Raw genomic sequence first — 17,223 nt, forward strand, 5'->3', positions numbered from 1 at the left:
GTAACCTAGAAACCAAGTGATAGTATTTTGTCGAAAATTATTATTTTTTTTATTAATTTTGTGTTAAGCAAGAAATGGCTTACTGTTTCAAATGACCAAGTCATGTATACAAATACTCCAGCAGTTCTAACTCTATTAGGTTCATAGGTGATTATCAGGCTAATGGCCACAAGGGCCATGCATCCCAAATCTCTGACAAGTTCTGGTACCTTTGCTAAGTGTATGCAAAGGCTTGAGAGATGAAACATTTACAAGATGGGGCCAGGTAGATGAAACAAGCTGCCTGTGTCCATTAGAGACATGGTTGCCAGACCAGGGATGGACTTCCTGTTCCCCATCCAATTGTTCAAGTTAAACTTGAATTGGGTTAGGGAGGGACTCTGCTTCACATGGATGGGGAGTCTGTTCCAGAAAAGGGTAGTCTCTGGGATACATTCCTGTCTCTCCAGCAGGTACTATTTATATCAGAGGCAAGGTTTAAGTCTTTAGAACAGTTACTTCTGATGCAGTTTGTTTTACAGCAAAGCAGGAGATCCATCAGAGTGGGGTCTGACAATGCCTTGTATGCCAGGCATAGATCTCCCCTTAACACCCTGTAGGAGTCAGAATACAGGGATAAGACCTTAAGTTGGTCTGCAGAGGACATATTATTTTACTGAGAATCTCTGTGGAAGTTTTAATTGTTGGATATGCCTGGTTAGGTATATAAAGGGAGCATTGTATTCAGTGATAGGACTGATGAATGCCAAATACAGTGGAACAATGACTTCCTTGGACCTAAATGCCATACCTTTGTTCATAAGTTACAAAATGTCGAAGGATTTCCTCACTACTGTAGAGATGTGATAGTCAAAGTCTAGATTATTATGTGTGACCCCAAGTCCCTGACTACTGGGTCACTTCTTATGGGTGTGTTGTCAGTATGATAGTTAATAGGAGTGGATGACTTCCAAAGAATACTGTTATGCATTTCTTGGCATTTAGTTTTAGTCAATAACTCTGACAGCATTTATCTGTCTGAGCTCTTCCTGCAGAACATTTGTGTCAGTGAGGCTACTGTACATGGCATCAGCTTTGTACTGAAGTCATTTCTGAAGCCACTCAGCGTGACGGACTGAAGACCACCACTCTCTGAATATTTGACTAGTTCTTTGTACATGCTCTTCTCAAAGTACATTGACACTGGACAGAAAGTAGAGATACGCCAATAGTCCTTCATAGTTTTGGGGATGCCACTTTACGTTGGAGTATAATAATGGCACATTTTAAGCCTGGGGATACTGTTCCACTTGTAAGGGATAAAGTGTAAATGTAGCAAAGAGGCCTGGCAATTTTATCAGCTGCGTTTCTAAGAAAAGTAAAGTGGAGTGGAGTGTGAACCATTCAGCAAATTTGAGACTCAGATTTTTGAGTTTTTTTTTAATTTCTTTGACCCTAATTGCAGTGAAGTGAAAGGTAACTAAATAATTAGTAAGGGTATAGAGGCCAAGTTGGGAATTATCACAAAAGGCAGATTGGAAGTTGTTGTACATCTGAAAAGAAAGTGAGATATCTTCAGTACTGGATATGATAATTTTTTTTTCCTCAGTTGCCAGTACCAGAGATATTTTTGCTACATAGGTACTGTAAGTATTTTTTGCTGAGATGTATGCTATTCTGGTTTGTTTTTACAATGAGGGGTAGTCTTGATGTAACTCTATATCACTATGGTTTTCTTTCCAAGCTATCCAGTCTTTGTCCCTCTGTTTCACGAGTTCTATAATATCCCTTGAAAGCCATGGGCATTTCTCTCCCTTAAGCCTTCTGCGGTCTGGCTGAGCATCAAATGAGTGTGAAAATGTAAGAGAAGGGTTTGGGTCATGTGATGAATAACTTGGGGACCAAACTATGGAGTTTAGTTCTTGTTAAGGATGCAGACCTCTTGCACAGGGAAAGAATAGCCTGTAACAGTTCCAGGGAGGCTGTGTCTATTACTTAAAGGACCATAATGAGATTAGTGGGCAGTGGTCACTAAGGCTGTTTGGGAGTACTTTGATGTTTGAGAACCGACGGGTGACATTTGTTATGATAAGATGTAGTGCTGAGGGATTTTCTGATATACAGTTGGATCCGGCTGGATGTTTGATAAGTTGTACAAGGATGAGTTGTAGGAGCCTTTTATTAAGTTGCTTTGTATCTACCCTACTGACTGAAATTCAAGTCATCTAAGATAATTATGTTTTTGTTGGGCTATTTAGGATATATTTCATGAAGCATGTCCTTGATTGTGTTTAAAGAGGGTGAGGAGAGGGATAAAATTGCACTAATTGTAAGGTGGATGTGTTTGCCAATCATAAAGCCTTATCCAGTCAGAGGCTTTGGTCAGTGTTAGGGATGGCACTGGTGAAGCTGGTTAAGAGTAGGAATGTGTTTCATCTAATAAGCAGCACGACCTGTCCTAAGACTTGGTATGGTGTCATAAAGTCTAAAGTAGTTATACCTGGAAAGGCAGATACTGTCTTTCATTCCTGTTTCTGTTATGACAAAAATGGTAGGGCTTTCATCAGCTTCCAGTGTGATCCATTTATTATTAATACTGCAGATATTTATGCAAGTAATTCTAAGGCCTTTTGCTTTGTTAGTAGAGTTATTTGTTGGGCTATATATTGCAATAGTTGTTACTAGTGGAGCTTAATGTTTGCATCATTGGTATTGGGTTCAATTGTATATCCCCAGAGGTAAAAAGCTTAAGTTTCAAGAAGAGTTAAGTGTTTTTTAAAAGATAAGATGAGACTAATGTGTTGGAAGTAATTGGGTTTGTAAGAAGTATTGTTTTCTAGATAAACGAGTTAATGTTGAAAGTGGTAAGGAATTTGTATGGGGATTTGAAATGTACTTTGCAGATGGCCCTTATAGTTTGTGGAGCTGCTTGATTGGAATGAATCTGTAAAATAGAGGGTGCTGGTTAATGTGATTATGAGCAGCAGGCTTGCAAAACAGATACTTAATGTGGCCATGTTTATGTGTTTAGTAGGGGTTCCTATCAGTTCGTCGAAACTTCATTAGTTCGAACACCATATGTTCGAACTGTGAAGTTCGAAAACTGATTATTATGAAGCCGTGGAACACCAAATTCTTTCCCAGGGAAAGAATTTGGTGGACTGTTTCTGTGGCTTTGTGATTTTCAGCACTGTGGTGAAAAGTTACAGGTCAGGTTCAGGTAAGTGTGTGATTGTGCGGACGTTAAGGTTAGGGTGTGGGTTAGGTGAGTTAGGGTTAGGGCGCGGTGGGTGCGCGATAGTGACAGACTTTAGGGTTAGGGTGGGATAGGTGAGTTAGGGCTAGAGCACGGGTCAGGTGATTGTGTGATAGTGATGGACCTTAGGGTTAGGGTTTGGGTTAAGGTAAGTGGATAGATAGTAGTGTAGGGTTAGATGTAGGATTTTAAGTGTATGTTTGTGGATTGCTGTTTTTTTGGTGTGCTTGTGTTGTGTTTCTTGGAACAGTGATTTTTTTTCCCTGGGAAAAAAAAATGCTGTTCTAAGCCTTCGATGGTTTTGCACTTCGAGGTTAGAAGTTCGAACATATGGTGTTCGAACTTCTGCCGTGTCGTCGAAGTGATATAGACCCATTTAGTAGAGACCTAATTAAAAGGCACATCATTAAACAGAACATACTGGATATTGTATGTTCTCCTAAGCAAATAATTATCTCATGTTAAGCTGGAGCACCCTTTATGTGCTGTGATCATGGGGTTGTAAAGGTTAAACTACTGTTAGATAATTCTGCCAAACTGAAATCTAAACAAATGTACAGAAGGCTACTAATATACTACATGGAAGTAAAACTAATTGTAGCGATACATTCAGCTTGGATTCAATCACCTGCTAGAGGAAGCCCCCAGATAAAATGCCTTTTGAGTTGCAAAAGGCTTGTCTCGTACTGCTGCAGTGCTCTCAGTAATGAAGGTATGCCTCAGAATACTGTTTTTTATTTGCATTACCATTTGCAAAATGAAGAAAAGAGATATAGCCAGCCTGGATTCCCTCACCTGTTAAAGAAGCTCACAAATTTAGTTGCAAAAGGATTGTCTGAGATAGCTGCTTCCCTCTTGGTGACAACAAGCATGCCTCAGACTGCTGTTTTTACTTGCATTATAATTAGAAAAACCAAGCAAGGCATGTCATTACTCATTTTAGAATAGTAAGATGTGATACTCTGCAAAGCTTTGACATATAGTTTATAACAAGTTGCTGCCTTCAAGCTGTGAGTGTTGGTCTGTACTACTGCAAACTCCTCCGCTGCCCTGCTTTCATTACATTATCTTGGAGAGCAACAACTTTTTCATCTCAGTTTTCCAATTCCATTTAAATTGACAAGGACCATAGATGTGCTGGCTATGAAGCTTCCAGTTATTACTCCACATACCTGCAGTGACACCAGCTTGTAGGAGCTGTTGCTTGCTTTGCTCCGTTCCACCCACATTTCTCCAGATATCAAGGGCTTTCAGCTTTATACATTCTCTACCCCCATCCAACTCTCCTATTAAAGACATACCAATAAAGTACCAAAACACTACACTATACAATTCTCATTCTCAATCCGCAAAATCACTCATTCAAAACAATCAGTTTCAGTCTACCCTTCAACCACTACTCCCCTCATAAGTGATCATGGTATCTCTCTGTATGAGTTCTATTAGCCACCCATCATATATAATCCACACCTCTTTCATCATTACCCATGCCAGTCTAACAGTCTCTTCCACACTCTGCTATGCCCATTCAATAACAAAAATCATCTCCATTTTCCATGTCATCTTCCACTAGCATCTTTCCCATAAGCACTTTGTACTGTGTATACCTATCCCCCTCCATAAAGCATATACCATAACATCCACATTAAAATCCCTAAACATCTGTACAAATTTACCCCAACCATTATAGGTTCATAGGTTTATATTCTAATACTCTTGATCAGAGCCAGCATTCAAACAACCCTAGAACTTACCACCACACTCCCCCTACTCCAAAAGCTGCACAGACTCCCACATAAAACATTGTTAACACACTCAACCAAATAAGTGCCTTCCTTTCTGTCCACAACCCAGACATTACAGCTATCACTGAATCTTGGATCAAACCAAAGCAGCCCCAATTTTCAGCACCTCCCCCCTCATACAATTATCAGTTTGACGCAAGACCTGGTTATAAAAAAGGAATAGGCTATTACTATACAAAAGCTATCTTTAACCCACCATCCTTGCTGAAGCCAACACTGCAACAGAAAGAAGCATAGCTGGCTCAATCAGTGCAGTGTGCTAGTCCCACAGACTAGTATCCCACCCCCAGTGAGCATGAATAAAAAATGAAATTTGGCAAAACCTCTGGGATACTTCATGCAGACAATCCCAGTCCAGTTTGTGCCCCCCAAGCTCTTCTTCTGCCCCAGACATTCAGGTTCAGTTTCTGCACCCTGCCCCCAACCCTCTTTCCTCACATTTTAGTATCAACAGCAGCAACAACAGCAAAATAATTTCTTCTTCTTTTAAACTGCAACAAACTGCTTGCTACAAATGTAATAAACAGTTGCTACAGTTTATATACTGTCTGCACATTTTAGTTTAAAAAAATAATTTTTCTTTTAAACTGTAGCAAATTGCCACACATGTAAGAGCCTCTCGACCTATAGCCTTACTATTTTTCAACGTCTAACACCTCCTAACTCTCCCACCATCCCCTGCCCTGACTTTTACTATCCCACAGTATTTTCATTATGATGTAAACCTGAACTATTAGCATGTAAAATTGTAAAATGTGGATTTCTCTCATAACTGTTGCTACATCTATTAATAGATACTGTACAGTTTTTGTTATATATTGTTACTTTCTGTTATGAGTTTTGAGATATATATGGTGCTACATTTTTTCTCGTTCATAATTTATTTTACCTAGGTAATACATCCAAATGGTCAGTTGAGATCAGTGTACTATTACAATAACCAAATGTAAAATAAAATAAATAAATCCAATAAAATAAATTAGATTATGCTGAAAAAGTACTATGCAGACGTGACTGTTGCAAAGTACAGGGAGGAAGTGGCGTTGTTAACAATGTTCTTTGACACACTCCTCAAATCCTTCACACACTCTCTTAAAAACTATCTAAAAATACAGGGCTTAGCTCATGTTCTACATCAGGTTTGATCAAATAGTTCCTTAATTTGTAACTGTAACAGCATTGCCTCCATCTTACTATTAGATTTTATACAGTTGATCATTTCTTGCCTGTTTTACCTATCTATACCTTGCACTACTATCACTACAGTCCCTATACTTTTCTTTTTCCCTTGTGCTTATTCCATATCCATACCTCCTACTTTACTAATAAATGCATACGTTTCTATCTCCTACTTTCCGTCTCCTGTAATTCCCCTCCTCTCTCATCCCTGTGCTATAAGATATGTATACTAAATACATTACAATAAACAAAATTATTTAACTATCAAGCAGAATCATACTGATCTGAATCATATCATTGTAAAGACCACTTCTCTCATGTATATAGTCATCTTAATAATATCTAACGTGCAAGCATGTTTCATCTAATATATGTAAAAGCAATGTGCTATCCATTACTGTATACTCTTTCTTGAATGTGAAAACGTTAATTGTTGCTCTGTAATAAGCTAGTGTAAACTAATGTAATATACTATTGTCTCTGTTGCTTTTCTTCCCCAGCCTCCATTGAAAATGGGCACCCACCCAGTCGGACTTTCCCTGTAAACAAATTTCAAATAATACTTAATAATAAATAAAGACTTCACTGTCAACTTACAGTACCACTACATCTGACATTTACTAGAAGAAACTCTTCAAGAATGGAGATGTGGCCCCCCAGCTTTTTTATATACCCACTCTACCAGGGTAATTCCCACTAGCATATTGCACTCATCTACTTCCCCTCTCACCATGGATAGAAACTCTTTCACCACCCTTCCCTTCTTATCATTACTCCTTATTATCTCTTATCTTTTAACAAGTTACGAAACTCTAGTCCTAGCAGGAGCACACCTCCCCAAGGGTCATACCTCTCTACACTCACAAAACCCCTCCAATCTCATCCCTCCCTCTCACTACCCCATTAGCAACCTAAATTCCAAAAAAACCCATCCTACCCTCCGACACCCTAAAGCACCTTCAACTAAGGACACTCTCAAATTACTAATCAAGCTCCAAAAAATATTTGACTACTTGAAAAAATCCATCACGAAAGATGGCGATATCCACCCCAACCCAGGCCCTAACTTTGACCAAGGCCCTAACACCTTGAAAGCTGCTAGAAGCTCAGTGGGCTCCCTCCTTATCCTTCACCTGAATCTAAGAAGTATCAATAATAAGGTACACAACTTACATGCCATGCTTGCAACCCACTCCCCTGACATCATGTGTCTATCAGAAACATGGCTCAAACCTACCACTAAGGATGAAGAAATCATCCCACCTGGGTATAACATTCTCAGGGCCGACCGAATTACTAGAAAGGGTGGGGGAACAGCTGTCATGTTTAAGAACTCCTTGAACATTACAATGCACCCGCTCCAACCCCCAAAAATTCCTGCCCTAGAACTGATTTCCCTAAAGCTATGCCTAAACAACCAAAAAAGTATTAATCTCTTAGTAATTTACTTACCACCAGGCAAAAATGTTGAATACCTTGAACAAATACTCAGTTGGTTGGCTGCCACCTATCCCCAAGAAACTATAATACTAGGAGACGTTAATATTGACTGGTCCCTCTACTCTAAACACTCAAATCCTCTCCCCATCAACTTACACGGTTTCTCCCAAAACATTCTATCTCCCACTAGAATTGGAAATGCTCAACAAAAGGAGAGCACCATTGACTGGATTCTTACTAATAAGACTCCACACAACTATACTGCAGGGACCCTACCAAACGACCTTAGTGACCACCTAATTACCTTTATCATAAAACACAAATGCCCAACCTCAAACCATCAACTAACCAGACTAGTTAGGAATAGTAAGAATTTTGTCCCAGACAATTTTCTTGCTGACCTCAAAACATGCAATTGGTCCATCCTTAAAACTCTCCCCTTAGATGAGAGTGTGTCATATTTTAATGACATCTTCCTCAAGATACTTGACTCTCACGCTCCAATGAGACTTACTAGAACTAAGGATCGTATCGCACCTTGGTTAACAAAAGAAACCAAATCCAAAATCAAACTCCGTGATCAGGCCTGGAATAAATGGAGATCTACCAAAACCCACCTTGACCGCATCAAGTTTCTACAGCTTAGAAACTCAACCAAATCAGCCGTTAAGACTGACAAAAAACAATATTTCTGCCACCTCCAAGACAAACACCAACATAATCCTAAAAAATTCTGGGCTGGGTTCAATCACCTCCTTCATCCGGGAAAATCCACCACCCCCATCCCTGAAAAACTTTTGGGCAAAGATCCAGGACAAATAGCCAACACTTTCAATTCATTTTTCACTGAGACCATCCAGTCCCTCGCCAATCAGCTTACCACTTCTCCCTCGGCCACATCCTTAACTAAAGACCCAACTCAACCCTCCTTTAACCTACAACCCACATCTACCTCCTATATTAGAACCCTTTTGAAAAAACTTAAACCAACTACCTTAGCGGCTGACTTACTCCCAGCCAATTACTTACAATTGGCATCTGACGCCATAGCCTACCCTGTTTCAATATTGATCAACCGATCCATTTCTGAAGCTTCTATTCCTTCAATCTGGAAAATCTCCTATACTATCCCTCTGCATAAAGGTGGGTCCTCTACTGACACATCTAACTACAGACCAATAGCCATACTATCTCCTCTAGCCAAGATCTTGGAACGCTGCGTTCACAAACAACTCATTACCCATCTTTCTCGTAACAACCTTCTCTCCAACACCCAGCATGGCTTTCGCCCCCATCATAGTACAACCTCTGCCCTTCTCTCCTTTGTTGACTCAGTCAACCAAAACCGCAATAATAAACTTATAACCTCTGCACTATTTCTAGATCTATCAAAAGCTTTCGACATGGTCAATCACAAACAGCTGATTCACACGCTGGAAAACTTTCAACTTAGCAAATCAACCATAAACTGGTTTAATGACTACCTCTCTTGTAGAAAACAGGCAGTCCAGTGGCAAAACACTCTATCAGACCTACTCCCAACTAACATTGGCGTTCCCCAAGGATCTATCCTTGGTCCCCTCCTCTTTTCCCTTTTTATAAATGGTCTACACTCGATCATTCCCAAAGCCACCTGCATTCAATACGCAGACGATTCCACCCTGATCTGCTCAGATGTTTCCCTCGCGAAACTACAAATTGCAACCCAAAATTGCTTCTCCATAGTTGAACAATGGTTCTCAGAACTAAAGCTTTTACTTAACCCAACCAAAACCAAATTACTTCTAATTTTCCCCACACCAATTGCCTCCCAAGGAAAAGAACCACCTAGTACCAACAACCCAACCTTCCACGTATCCTCTAACAATGGGACCATAATCGAACCTGTCTCCCACACTAAACTATTAGGGGTGACCATAGATAACAAGCTTAAATTTGATACACATGTTAGTCTGACCATCAAGTCAGTTAACATGAAACTTGGGTCTATGTATAGATTAAAGAACTTCCTAACCCCGCACACCAAACTAACTATTGCCAGGACCCACCTCCTCTCCACACTCCTTTATGCATCCCCAGTATTCTCCTTCCTTAACAAGAGAGAACTCAACAAACTATCCACAACCTATAACCATATAGCCAGATTCATAACAGGAATGCCCTATCGCACCCATCACTGCCAAAATCTAAGGACATTGGAATGGCTAGAACTGCCCAACATTCTCAAACTCAACCAACTCACTGAGGTTTTTAAAACAATCAACCACCCAGAAAGAACCCCCTCACTGAACAAAATATTCACCCCCTACTCCAACCTTATATCCCTTCGGTCGTCCAAAAGCCTACTAGTTCAGACCATTAAACCTAACAACTCGGGAGGCGAAGCACTCTATGCTAATTCCATTGGCAAATCCTGGAATGCCCTCCCAAACAACCTAAGGCATATGACCTCTCCTCACCAATTCAAAAAACACCTCAAAGATCTCCTAAAGTCCCAATGGCTATGCCCTTGCTCTAATCCAGACTAATAGCAACCGCCCCAGGCCCACCAAATCCTCTACCCAACCCAAAACCTAATTGGTTCATAACGTAGCCAGAATTGATCATCTTTTCCAAGCCTGTACCTTTTTTAACTAACATGTTTAACCTGTTTGATTGCTTTATTCTTGTATGTAATAATAACCAATTAATCTTCTTATGTTTCTGTTAAACTTCCTCTGACTATATCTTTGAATGTAATAATAATATATGCTCTTCTGATATTTCTGTTTAAATTCCTCTGTCTCTTTTGGAGCTTTTCTCCCTGGGCCTCTACTGAAAATGGACATATATCCAGCTAGACTAGCCCGGTCAACAAATGTAAAATAAAAATAAAATAAAATAAAAATAAATAATCCATCTTTAAGGAAAAGGGGAAAAGGAAACCCCACAGTCGTATAGATCAATAAGTCTAGTTTTTGTGGAAAAATAATGGAGGAGGTTATTTTGGACAAAATATTTTCAGACTTGGACAGGTTGGGACATGAAATAATATGTCAGAATAAATATGCTGAAATTAGATCTATAATTACTTGTAACATGATGTTCTATAATACATCAACAGCTATAAATGAAAAAGTGTGTTGTAATGTAATTTATGTAGCCCTATCATCAGTCTTTGACAAGTCATATACAAAATGTTGATCAAAAATTAAAACAACTAGGTGATGATGTAATCTTGATAAGATGGATAGCTGCATGGGTTATGACTAAGGCATGATAAGTGTCTTACAGCAGTTGGACAGCTAAAATTCTAGGCTATAGTCAATGTGTCCTGCATGGCTCTGTGCCGGTCCCATACTTGTTTAAGTAGTGTCTGTCTGATATATCTTTTTCATCTTGGGTGTTTGCAGTCTTTATGTAGATGACTTGAAAGTGGGTAAACTGATTACATCTGTTACGAATAGTACATGTCTGCAAAATAACTTGACTAAGCTGGCCATTTGGGCACAGGAAAATAAATATGCTAATAAATACACCAAAAACTAGGCATATGAGATTTGGGAGACATAAACTGAAAAGTGAATATTTAATTCAGTGCACAGTGATTGAAAATGTAGATTCATTTAAGGACCTGGGTATATGGGTAGATCCAGCTTTGAGGTTTTTCTTATCGCATTAAATAGTTGGTTAATAAAAGTTATAAAAATATAGGTTATATAAAAGATTTATAAAGACTAGGAAATCAAAATTGATGAAATAATTGTTTGTTAGTTAAATTAGATACAAAATGAGAATGAAATAATAATGATATAGAAACATGTTAAGAAAACTTGGATGGGAAAACTGGAAAGAGTACAGCAGAACTATATCAAGGATATCCATGGATGTGAAAGTTACAATGAAAGATTAAAATATCTGAACTTGTACTGTGTTTCATATGGGTATATAACATGAACCCATATTCAGGTAAACAGAGCATACAGAGGCAGCTACTACAGGGAATGAAAGAGTAGTAGAGAAGCAATGGGCAGCCTGTATAGGAGATTAAGATTTAGAGAAATTAAACCAACAGATTACACAGGCATGAGAGAGGAACTAATTGGCTTTCTGGGTAAGCAGCTGATGCTAGAAATGAGAGCTATAACTATCTCTTCTTGCACCTCTAGTAATTTCTAAATCTGTTCCCCCTCTTCTTTAAGTTGACATACCAAAAAAGGCTTTTTTCCTTTTAAACTCTAGCAAACTACTTGCTACATTTGTAGCAGGCAGCTGCAACACTTTATAGTACACATGGGACCAGAGCTGTGCCTCTGACTGGAACAGACTGCCAAATTCTATTAAAGCAAGGACTAGTTTAATATTTATTTATTGTATTTATTTTACATTTGTTGACCAGGCTAGTCTAACTGGATACATGTCCATTTTCAGTAGAGGCCCGAGGAGAAAAGCTCCAGGAAAACATGCAAAAATTAATAAAGCTTAAAAAGCAGCCATTGTTACAAAAATGAATTAAAAACTAAAAATAGTTTTTTTTCAGAAGATGTGCATAATTATACTACTCAAAGTGAACAATAACAATAATATATATGTAAACATCGATTTATATGCAGAACATAGTATATAGAGGCATTGTAGGGAGGATTGTAGTGGATGTAGGCTGAAAAAGAGAGTTAAGGATAAAAGTTAGTCAGGATTGGTACAGGAGCATAACCAGTGGTTATTGAGAAATAGTTTTAGATTCATTTTAAAAAGTGGGAGAGAGGTCTGAGATGTAAGGTCATGTGGTAGTTGATTCCATACTTTTCCGACAGAGTTAGAAAACAAGGAGTCGCCTGCTGAGTTTTTTGATTTGGTTGTATTAATCAACATTTTGTTTGAGGAGTGTAGATTCTTGAGGTTATTATATGGTGTAATGAGGCTAGAGAGTACAGGAGTGTTGCTAGGTTGATACAGGGGTTTATGGGCTATTGTAAGTTGGTGAAATTGAAGCTGGTTAAGACATTCTAACCAGCCTAGTTGTTTTAGATTCAGACAGTGATGAGTTCTAAAAGGAGAGCTTGTAGCAAATCTAGCAATATTATTATATGATATAGCTAGTTTACTGAGGTTATTTTTAGAGAGGTTGGTGTATATGGGGGAAGCGTAGAATAGGGTTGAGATTAAGTGGGTTCTGGCTATAGCGGTCCTAGCTACTGGTGTAAAAAAAGGTTTGATTCTGTAGAGGGATCCTAGTTTTCTGTTAACTGATTTTATTGTGGTATTTATGTGAGTATCAAAGTTTAGGATATTGTCAATTGTAATTCCTAAGAGTTTGGTGGTAGGGTCAGGAGAAATAAGAGTACCATTGTTGGATGTGAGAGAGGTATGTAGAGGGATGGACTTTTGGGTAGGTGTGAAGAGTAATAGTTTAGTTTTTTGGGGGTTGAGGAAGAGGCAGCGATTAGAGAACCATTGTTCTACAGTGTTGAAAGCTTTTTGTGTGAGAGACTGAAGTTCAGCCTGGGAAGTGGCTGAACAGATTATAGTAGAGTCATGTGCATATTGAATGCAGGTGGAGAGTGGAATGGCTAAATGAAGGTCGTTGATATAAATGGAAAACAGGAGTGGGCCTAGTATGGAGCCCTGTGGAACACCTAGTGAGATAGGAAGGTGATTTGATAGTTTATTTTGCCAGAGTACAGCCTGTTGTCTGTATTCAAGGTAAGATGTGAACCAATTCATAGATAGAGGGTCAAGTGAAAGGGACTTCAGTATGTGTAGAAGGAGTTGGTGATTAATCATGTCAAAGGCTTTAGATAAATCAAGAAAGAACGCAGAAGAAAGAATATTTTTTGTTGCGTTTTTTCTTGATACAGTTTGTGAAGGATAGCAGGGCAGTGGTGGTACTGTGGAATGGTCGGAAACCATGTTGACAGTTAGCTAGTAGGTTGTAATGGAGAAGGTGGTTAAGTAGTTGTGTGTGAATGCACTTCTCCATTATTTTTGCAAGTGGGGAGAGTAGAGCTATGGGACGAAAGTTGGAAAAGTCATTGGAGTTCCCACCTTTATGTAGTGGAATGATATGAGAAATTTTCCAGATAGATGGAATAGTACCTTCATTTGTGGTTCTATTTATCAGTATGGATATGGGATAAGCAATAACTTTAGCTCCTTTTTGCAGGAATTCTGCTGGGAGTTTGTCAGCTGAGGGGATGGTTGGTTTAAGCTTTTGGATTAGGGAGCAGATGTAGGATGTGGGTACTGGTTCTAAATGGAATAATGGGGGAGGGATGGTAGTGGGAGTAGGCAGATTAGAGGTATCAGGGGATATATGGTTTGCAAGATTTTGGATAGTATCAGTGAAGAAAGTGTTGAAGGCGTTGGCTGTTTGTATTGGATAGTCAGGGTTGGAGCCTAGAGGGTTGGGGTGATAGTTTTGCTTGGGTATAGAGGTTTGTTAATACTAGTCCAAAATTTTTGTGATTCCATTGAGGGAGGATTGTTGTAGTTGGAGATAATAGTTCTTTTTGTCTAGTAGGATGGCTTGTTTGCATTATTTCTATGTTGCCTAAAGGTTTGGTGATCAGTAGGATTCTTTGTAGTATGCCATTTAGCCCATGATTTGTTTCTGCAAAGGATTAGTTTCCTAGTATTATTTGGGAGCCAAGGGGCTGGTTTAGTTTTATTTCTAATAGAGCGTGTTGGGGTGTGGTGGTCCAGGATTGTTAAGAAAGTGGTGTTAAAGTATTCAACTGCTTTATTTATAGGGAGAGATATTAGAGGTGCCCAATTGCATTGTTTAAGTTCTGTTTGGAACAGCTCGAGGTTAAAACGTTTTTTGGTGCACACTGTTCTGATAGTGTTAGGGATGGTTAGGATAGTTTTATGTCTGATAATATATATCAGCGAATGGTCACTTAGGTCATCTGGAAAGGTTCCTGTTGTATAAGTTTGATGTGGACTATTAGTGAGTATCGAATCCAAGGTACTTTCTTTATTGTTAAGTTTATTTATTCTGGTGAGGGAGTTTATAGCTTGCGAGAAACCATAGAGGTTAATAAGGGTGGTGGGGTTAGTGCTGCTACATGAATTCCAATCTATATTAAAGTCTCCTAGGGCTATGGTTTCTTGAGGGAGGTTAGAAGAAAGCCAGTTTATAATGTATTCGAGTATACTATTGTTATTTCCTGGGGGAAGATAGGAGCAGATGATATTTATGGCTTTGTGTGTGTTAAGCTGGAGTTTAGAGATAATTATTTTGGCACTATTATCTAAAGGTAGGTTAAGATTTACAGTGCTAACTTGTAGTTCTGCTTTGTAGACAAGTGCTACCCCTCCACCTTTATTGATTGTCCAATCTAGACGAATGATGCTATAACCTGGGGGGGGGGGGTGATTTCATTGTCTTTTATTGTGGGTTTAAGCCATGTTTCTGATAAACAAAGGATGTGAAACCAGTGGACATCTAGAATGGCATGAATGTGAGCTATTTTATTGCAGATACTACATATATTTAGATGAGCGATAGAGAGTGAATTGGAAGGTTTGGTCGATGTTAGGGGGCTTGTTTTGTATTGGTTACAGTTTGTGGTAATATGGGTAGAGTTTGGTCCAGGGTTAGGATGAATGTCCCTGTCTATTAAGGAGTGGAGGAATGTAAAGTGCTTAGATTGGAGAGGCTTAAAATAGTAGTCGAACATTTTTTTATTTTTTAGGTTGCTATATTTGATGTGTGCTAGTCGATGATATTTAGCTAGTAAGTAGCCAGGTTTGCAAGTGAAATTAAGGAAGTTTGGAGATATGGCCAGTGTTGGTGTTAAAGTGTGTTTGGAAGGGAAGAGGAGGGTAGAGTGGAGGGGTTGTTCGTAGGAGGTTAAGAGGTAGGTTGTAGTTAGAACAGGTAGGAGTGAGACCACTATTAATAGTTGTAATTGATATGACACAATTGAGAAGAATTTAATATTGATAGCGAGGTGGAAATTTAAAGTTGAGATAGGATTTATAGGTAGGTTAGGATATGTGCCAGCAGGTGGTGTATATTACCAGGGGGGATGATAGATAAAGTATCAGTGGGTGTGTTTTAAGAGATTGAGGCTGGGTGTGGTAAATATGATATTTGTGTGATTGGACTAGGTTTGTAGGGGGTGTGTCTATGGAGGAATAAATGTAGGACCACTGGGGGCAGGTAGAAATTGGGGGCAGGGTAGGGGAGCGGAGTGAGCCCGAAGGACGAACGGAGCGGGTAGAGACAAGAGAGTGGACTATCGAGGATGACAATCTGTAGAGTGGGAGAATTCTGCAGGTAAGTCTGAAAGTGAGAGAATGTAGAAGTAAGTTAAGAGGCTAGTAAGAGGAAAGTACGCATGTCAGAGAGTTAGAGTGTGGTTAAAGGTACTCCTAGGACAAGGGTGGGAAAGGTAAACGAATAAGTCTGTGAGAAGTAGAAGCTGAAAAACAGGGTTTGTGAGGTATAGTAAAGAAATAGGTGTAGGAAGGAGGGAAGTTTCTTTGCTTACCAGTGGGAGTGGGAAGCACTGAGCGGCCTTTTTGTCCCGTGGTGAAGTTTCCAGAAAAGAAACTAGTAGTCCATTGTTGGTTTTGGGCCAATTCCCCCCTTCCCCCTGCTATAAAAACACGCTAAAACCGTGTTTTCTTTTCCCAACAACTCTGCTCTGCACAGATCCTCGGCTGTGATCTGAGTGAGCAAGCAGCAGCAGAGAGAAAGAGCAGAGAGACTTTTGTATTTTTTATTTTTTTTTTTGTGGCTTTCCACTGTTATTAAGCTTACGCCTGCATTTTACTCTTTTTTTTGCATTCTTACTTTGACTGTTTTATTGCATTTTATTTACACTTTTTGTGCATGTTTCTATAGGCTACACACTAGCTTGTTGCTAGCCATTAACAGCAGCATTAGATTTATTTTTTTACTGTTTTTATATATTTATAAATGTCTTTTTTTTATCTTATGTAATAAACTAAACCAGTTCAGATTGTTTTTATTGATTCCTGTGATCCAGTTTCAGAGTTTCTTTTGTTTGATTTTTAGTTTAGTTTTAGTTACCATTACTTGCTGAAGAGTGGAAGTGGGAAGTGGGGAAGTGGGAATGCTTACCAGTGGGTTTCTTTTATTTGGTGGCCTTTTGTCGATTTTGTGAAGTTAACACCTCGAACTGTGGGTCCATTTGGTCGCTCCTTCAGCAATTCTAGCTGCTTCAGCCTAAACTGTAAAACACTAACCAGCATATCTCATATCTAACTGATTATCTCTCTACTTGAAAGTTCATCTCTACTTGATTCTCTGCTAGACCTAGCTCTCCATCTACTTTACTCTTACACTACTACAGTACTTGCACCTTGATAAAAGCACTCTTATTAACCACCCACCCCCCAGGTCAGCCCCAGTTCCACTTCCTTTGAACTTCATGTATGTCGAGGTATCTCTAGTATCCTGACATGAACAATGCAGACTGCAATGTTGCTCCCAAATCAACAATGTAACCCATGCCTCTTGTTTGCAAGAATACAATGTAGAGACACACATACTCCCACAAAACACAAACCAGGCTGAGCTCAACAATAACACTAAGACCTAGCACTATCAGG

The sequence above is a fragment of the Protopterus annectens genome, chromosome 1.part0, assembly GCF_019279795.1.
Source record: "Protopterus annectens isolate FY-2018-M chromosome 1.part0, PAN1.0, whole genome shotgun sequence".
NCBI classification, from domain to species: domain Eukaryota; kingdom Metazoa; phylum Chordata; order Ceratodontiformes; family Protopteridae; genus Protopterus; species Protopterus annectens.